At 41.4% G+C, this 6069-nt stretch overlaps 1 long non-coding RNA gene across 2 annotated transcripts in view; it reads right to left on the bottom strand.

Annotated features, from left to right (window-relative positions):
- Positions 1–4465: 4465 nt before the first annotated feature.
- Positions 4466–6069, bottom strand: part of LOC142661711 (uncharacterized) — a 74603-nt gene continuing 72999 nt past the window's right edge. For both annotated transcript variants that reach the window (XR_012850797.1, XR_012850798.1), the window contains exon 4: positions 4466–4579. This is a non-coding gene — a long non-coding RNA (uncharacterized LOC142661711). The remainder of the gene's footprint in view (positions 4580–6069) is intronic.

Raw genomic sequence — 6069 nt, 5'->3', positions numbered from 1 at the left:
GCTGATACTTTTGCAATCAAACATATTACAAGTTGAAACATAATATATCTCTGTGTAAGTAGCTGATTGCAGCCTGTAGAGTACGTACTCCCGGTCTCCTGGGTGGCATCCACTTATATGCTTTATACCCACATATGTAAGTAAGGTGGAAGCAGATCCCTGGAGTGATTAAACAATCCTGTAATCCAGGAGAACAAGATCACGTCCGGTCCGGTGGCATTCATCGAGGCCACCTCTTTATCAGTTATATTACCACGTATTGCGCTTTCTAGACCCTGCGTCATCCAGTTTCTTCGTTGTCTTGGAGCACTGGGAGCTGCCAGTTGCTCTTATCCCCACACATGATACAGATTTCGTGTCATTTCACTCAGTCGGTGAGGTTTAATCCCTTACCGCACCAGGACGCACTGGTACGTCCTGAATTGTAATGCATTAATGCACTAATCCACTGAGCGTTCATTTCTAAAAAAAAAAAAATAAAATCCTGTGGGGTCAAATTGCTCACTACACCCCTACATCCAAAATGGGGGGAACTACTTGGGGGTTTGTTTTACTATTATGACCTCAGAGCCTCCGCAATTGTGGGCCTATGCTGCGAAAATCACCAAAATAGGCGTAACATGTTTTAGCTCAAATATGAGCTAAAACTACATTTTATTAGAAAAAAATATTTCAGATTTCAAATAAATTTTCAATTTCACTACATAATTCCAATAAATTCTGCAAAATCCGTGTGGGGTTAAATTGCTAACTATACCCCTAGAAATATTCCTTGAGGGGTGTAGTTTCCAAAATGGCATCACTTTTGGGGGGTTTCCACTGTTTTTGGTCCCTCCAGGGCGTTGCAAACACGACATGGCACTGAAAACTATTCCAGCAAAATCTGTTCTCCAAAATCCAAATGGTGCTCCTTCCCTTCTGAGTCCTGCTGTGGGTCCAAACAGCAGTTTATTACCACATATGGGGTATTTCCGTAATCGGGAGGAGATGCTTTACAAATGTTGGGGTGCTTTTTTTCATTCATTCCTTGTAAAAATTACATTTTATGATTTTTTACAGGCTAATTCCAATAAGTTTTGCAAAAAAAACTGTGGGGTCAAAATGCTAACTATACCACTAGATAAATTTCTTGAGGGGTGTAGTTTCCAAAATGGGGTCACTTTTGGGGGGTTTCAACTGTTTTGGCCCCACAAGACCTCTTCAAACCTGACATGGTGCCTAAAGCATATTCTTAAAAAAATAAGGCCCCAAAATCCTCTAGGTGCTCCTTTACTTCTGAGGCCTGTGTTTCAGTCCATTACCACACTAGGGCCACATGTGGGATATTTCCTAAAACTGCAGAACCTGGGCAATAAATATTGAGTTGCGTTTCTCTGGTAAAACTTTCTGTGTTAAAGAAAAGAAAATTACCAATGAATTTTGGCAAAAAAAAAATGAAATTGGTAAATTTCTACTCTACTTTGCTTTAATTCTTGTGAAACACCTAAAGAGTTAAAACACTTTCTGAATGCTGTTTTGGATACTTTGAGGGGTGCAGTTTTTAAAATGGGGTGATTTATGGGGACTTTCTAATATATAAGACCATCAAAGCCACTTTAGAACTGAACTGGTCCCTGAAAAAAATAGACTTTTTTGACATTTTTCTTGAAAATGTGAGAAATTGCAGCTAAAGTTCTAAGTCTTGTAACGTCCTAGAAAAATAGAAGAACTTTTAAAAAACTATGCAAATATAAAGTAGACATAAGGGAACTGTTAACTAGTAACTATTTTGTGTGGTATTATGATCTGTCTGTTAGGAAATTTTATTTTAAATGTATTCTTACTTCATGTAATAGATATTAAATGTGCATGCAGGTTTCTCAGAAAATGCTTTAGGTGACAAAGAGTTAAATATGTTGTACTCTTAAGGCCTTGTGCACACTTCCATCACCGTTTTCACGGCCGTTTTTGACGGATCCGTGTGCCCGTTTTAGCGACCGTGTGATTTCCGTGTGCACTCCGTGTTTCCGAGCGCCGAGCATGGTACTGTCCAGGGTGCTGAAAGAGCAGGGTTTTTCAGCGCTAGTCACTGTACAGGGTGCTGAAAGAGTTAATGGGCGGCACTGATTGGCGGTAACTCTTTCAGCACCCTGGACAGTGACTAGCGCTGAAGAATGACCATGCTCGGCGCTCGCAAAATACAATTCTAATGAAATTTAAAAAATCAGTTCATACTTACCCAGAACTCCCTGCATTTTCCTCCTATCCGGCCTCCTGGGATGACGTTTCATCCCATGTCACCGCTGCAGCCAATCACAGGCTGTAGTGGCGGTCCCGCAACTCTGTATGATGTCAGAAGGCCGGCCTCCAGGGATGACGCTTCATCCCACGTGACCGCCTCTCCAGCCAATCACAGGCTGCAGCGGTCACATGGACTGCCGTGTCATACAGAAAGGTCGGACTGGAGGAAGAAGCGGGACTCGTCACCAAGACAACGACCGGGGTACGTATGAACTGCTTTTTATTTTATTTTTATCAGCAGCCTCTTCTCTCTATCAGTGATGGATAGAGAGAAGTGGCTGCCAATTAGTGTATATATCTGTAATGTACTTCTGGCCGCCCGGCCATTGCTAGGCAACAGCTCCGTCACATACGGACAGCACATGGGTGCCTTCCGTGTGCCTTCAGTTTTTTTGACGGCCCCATTGACTTGCATGGGCCTCACGGTCACGGAGTCTCGGACCAAAGTAGGACATGCTCTACTTTTGATCGGAACAGGGCAACGGGACCGTCAGAAAAACTCAAGTGTGCATGGCCCCATTGAAATGAATGGGTCAGGGTGCTAGCCGTCAGAAAAACGGCTAGCACCCTGAAGAAAAAGACTGACCTGTGCATGAGGCCTTAAGTGTGTGAGGCGGTTGGACTTCTGAATAAAGATTGCAATCTCCAGAGGAAGTCCAACCGTGGCCTAATCTCATTCTGAAGTGTAACAATTCATATGACAGGAAAGCCACAAACGGTTTTCAGTTGGTCTGTATTGCAATCCGCCTTGATATGTGTATATAAACCTGTGCTTATGGAATGAAGGCATAGTCTCCTCACCGGTGAGAATACAATTCTTATTGAGATGAAAACTTGAATCATTATTGCTAAGTATGGAAAATTCTTCTAACATCTTGGTCCTTCGCAGTTGGAAACCAATATCTCCAGACCCTCGTCCACCCGAGGACTGTACACCGTGCACGGGGTGAGTCATCAAAATACTCACTTAATTCAAAGACCTCCGGTTGAATTACCGTTAAAAAGAGGCCAGTCAGACGAAGGGATGAGGTGGAGTGACGGTTTTTAAAAGAACATAGTAAGGAGAATTGAGGATTCGAGTTTTCATCTGAATAAATGTAATATAATTTTGTTTATATGTGTTTTTATTATTTTTCATATTTAGATGTTATAAGGTTATGTGATTAAAACCTAAGTTGGATCTTAGGTACTAAGACTGGGTCTTCGTTATATTAAGAACAGGTCTTAATATGAAAACCTGGGAATAACAGTTCTCGAGGTTAGTAGTCCATAGCCTATGTGAGAAGGCTACAGGTAATAAATAACTCAATGCAGCACGTAAAAGGTAAAGTACTTGGAGATTTGGAGGATCTCACCCCCTGTAAACTGATTGGTTAATGTGCAGGGTAATGAACATAAAGACAAGCAGTAGAAGACTGAATTCAATGAAATGCTCAGCCCTTAGTCAGTCTTCTACTGCTTGTCTGTATGTTCATTACCCTGCACATAAACCAATCACGTTCTCCGAATATTCACAGCGCAACCATTCTGAAAGTTTACAGTGCTTGGGAATAAGTGACTGGGGCAGAAGAGGATGGAGGCGCAGCCTTATATAGTGGATCGAGCGGGTTCCCCAGCAGCATTTAAAAAAAACAGGATCCTGACCTGTCCACAGAGTTTAAGGCAGCACAGAGTATTTCAGGAGATGAGTGTGCGGATCTTGTGCGGTGTGATGACTTGCCAATCATGTGAAGGTGTTATTGAGGACAGGAGTGGAGGAGAGGTAACAGACTGAGAGCTACGTAATCGTAAGAGCAGAGTTCACAGCAGCACAGAATATTTCAGGAGAGGAGCGTGCAGATGTTGAGGAGTGTATGACGCTGACTGGTCACTGATTGGTCAGCGTCATACACATAAACACGCCCAGTTAAAAACACAATACACGCCCAGTTGGACATAACGAAAAAAAAACGCCCAGTTGTCAATTTCAAAGCTCATTTGCATATATATATATATAAAATAGCTCATAACTTGGCCAAAAATGCTGTTATCTACATTGCAGCGCCGATCACATGCAATAGGAGATAGGGATTTGAGAATCTGGTGACAGAGCCTCTTTAAGCCCCGCCTTAGTAATGGAGGTTGTCAATCAGCCAGCGGCCATTACTAAGGCGGTAATAATAAAGTTTAAAAAAGTACAAGCACATAGAAAAAATATTTTATTGAAATAAAAAAACACAACCCCCATTAACCATTTTATTGAGAATAAAAAAACGCTGTCATTGAAATTGTCCTCGAATCCGAAGTCCAACAACCGAACCTGTAAAAAAACACAAACACACAAAAATAATTAGAAACACATAAAAAAGCAAAACAATTATTATTCTTACCTTTCCTGGGTCCAGCGCTGGAGCCGCAATGTCAGCGAGCTGAGTCCTGTATCTAATCCTATCATGTGTGATACTGTCTGCTGAGCTGTGTATCTAATCCTATAATGTGTGATACTGTCTGCTGAGCCACTGTATCTAATCCTATCATGTGTGATACTGTCTGCTGAGCCACTGTATCTAATCCTATCATGTGTGATACTGTCTGCTGAGCTGTGTATCTAATCCCATCATGTGTGAAACGCTGCTGGGCCTTATATCTAATCCTATCATGTGTGATACTGTCTGCTGAGCCACTGTATCTAATCCTATCATATGTGATACTGTCTGCTGAGCTGTGTATCTAATCCTATCATGTGTGATACTGTCTGCTGAGCTGTGTATCTAATCCTATCATGTGTGACACTGTCTGCTGAGCCACTCTATCTAATCCTATCATGTGTGATACTGTCCGCTGAGCCAATGGATCCTATCCATAGTTTATAGGGTCGTAGTGCTATACACATACACGCACACATTTTTTTGGGCAGACACATATGTATTGGGGCTATTTCCCCTGACATTTTAAGTCCTTAGTGACGCCCCCGGCTGCTAGTGCTGCATTGTTGGGTCACTTAGGAGACCCAGCGATGCAACTGAAAGCTGCAGACTGTCGGCCATGAGAAGTTTGTGGGTGAGGGGGACCCAATAAGAACTTTGGCATCGGGGCCCATGAGCCTTTACCTATGCCCCTGATTATAGGTGTATGCAGTATATAGCGGTATTATATGTGAGTGTAGTATATAGCAGTATAATAGGTGTGCAGTGAATATAATGGTACTATATGTCTACAGTTATAGCAGTATGTTTTATACAAACAATATGTAGTGGTATTATATGTGTACACACCTATATCAACGCTATTTAATGTACAGAGTATAAAGTGATTTGATTAATTATACTTACAGCATATGTTGGACTCTATATGTACAATATATGGCAGCATTAGATATATATATATATATATATATATACACAGTACATGGGGGTATTATTCAGTCACTATGTGGTTATGGTGTGACGGTATTATTCAGTAACAGTATGGGGGTATTATTCAGTCACTATGTGGTTATGGTGTGGCGGTATTATTCAGTAACAGTATGGGGGTATTATTCAGTCACTATGTGGTTATGGTGTGGCGGTATTATTCAGTAACAATATGGGGTATTATTCAGTCACTATGTGGTTATGGTGTGGAGGTATTATTCAGTAACAGTATGGGGGTATTATTCAGTCACTATGTGATTATGGTGTGGCGGTATTATTCAGTAACAATATGGGGTATTATTCAGTCACTATGTGGTTATGGTGTGGCGGTATTATTCAGTAACAATATGGGGTATTATTCAGTCACTATGTGGTTATGGTGTGGAGGTATTATTCA

Source organism: Rhinoderma darwinii, chromosome 10 (genome assembly GCF_050947455.1).
Source record: "Rhinoderma darwinii isolate aRhiDar2 chromosome 10, aRhiDar2.hap1, whole genome shotgun sequence".
Classification (NCBI taxonomy): domain Eukaryota; kingdom Metazoa; phylum Chordata; class Amphibia; order Anura; family Rhinodermatidae; genus Rhinoderma; species Rhinoderma darwinii.
The sequence above is the reverse complement of the archived record's forward strand: the minus strand, read 5'-3'. Positions and strand labels throughout refer to the sequence as shown.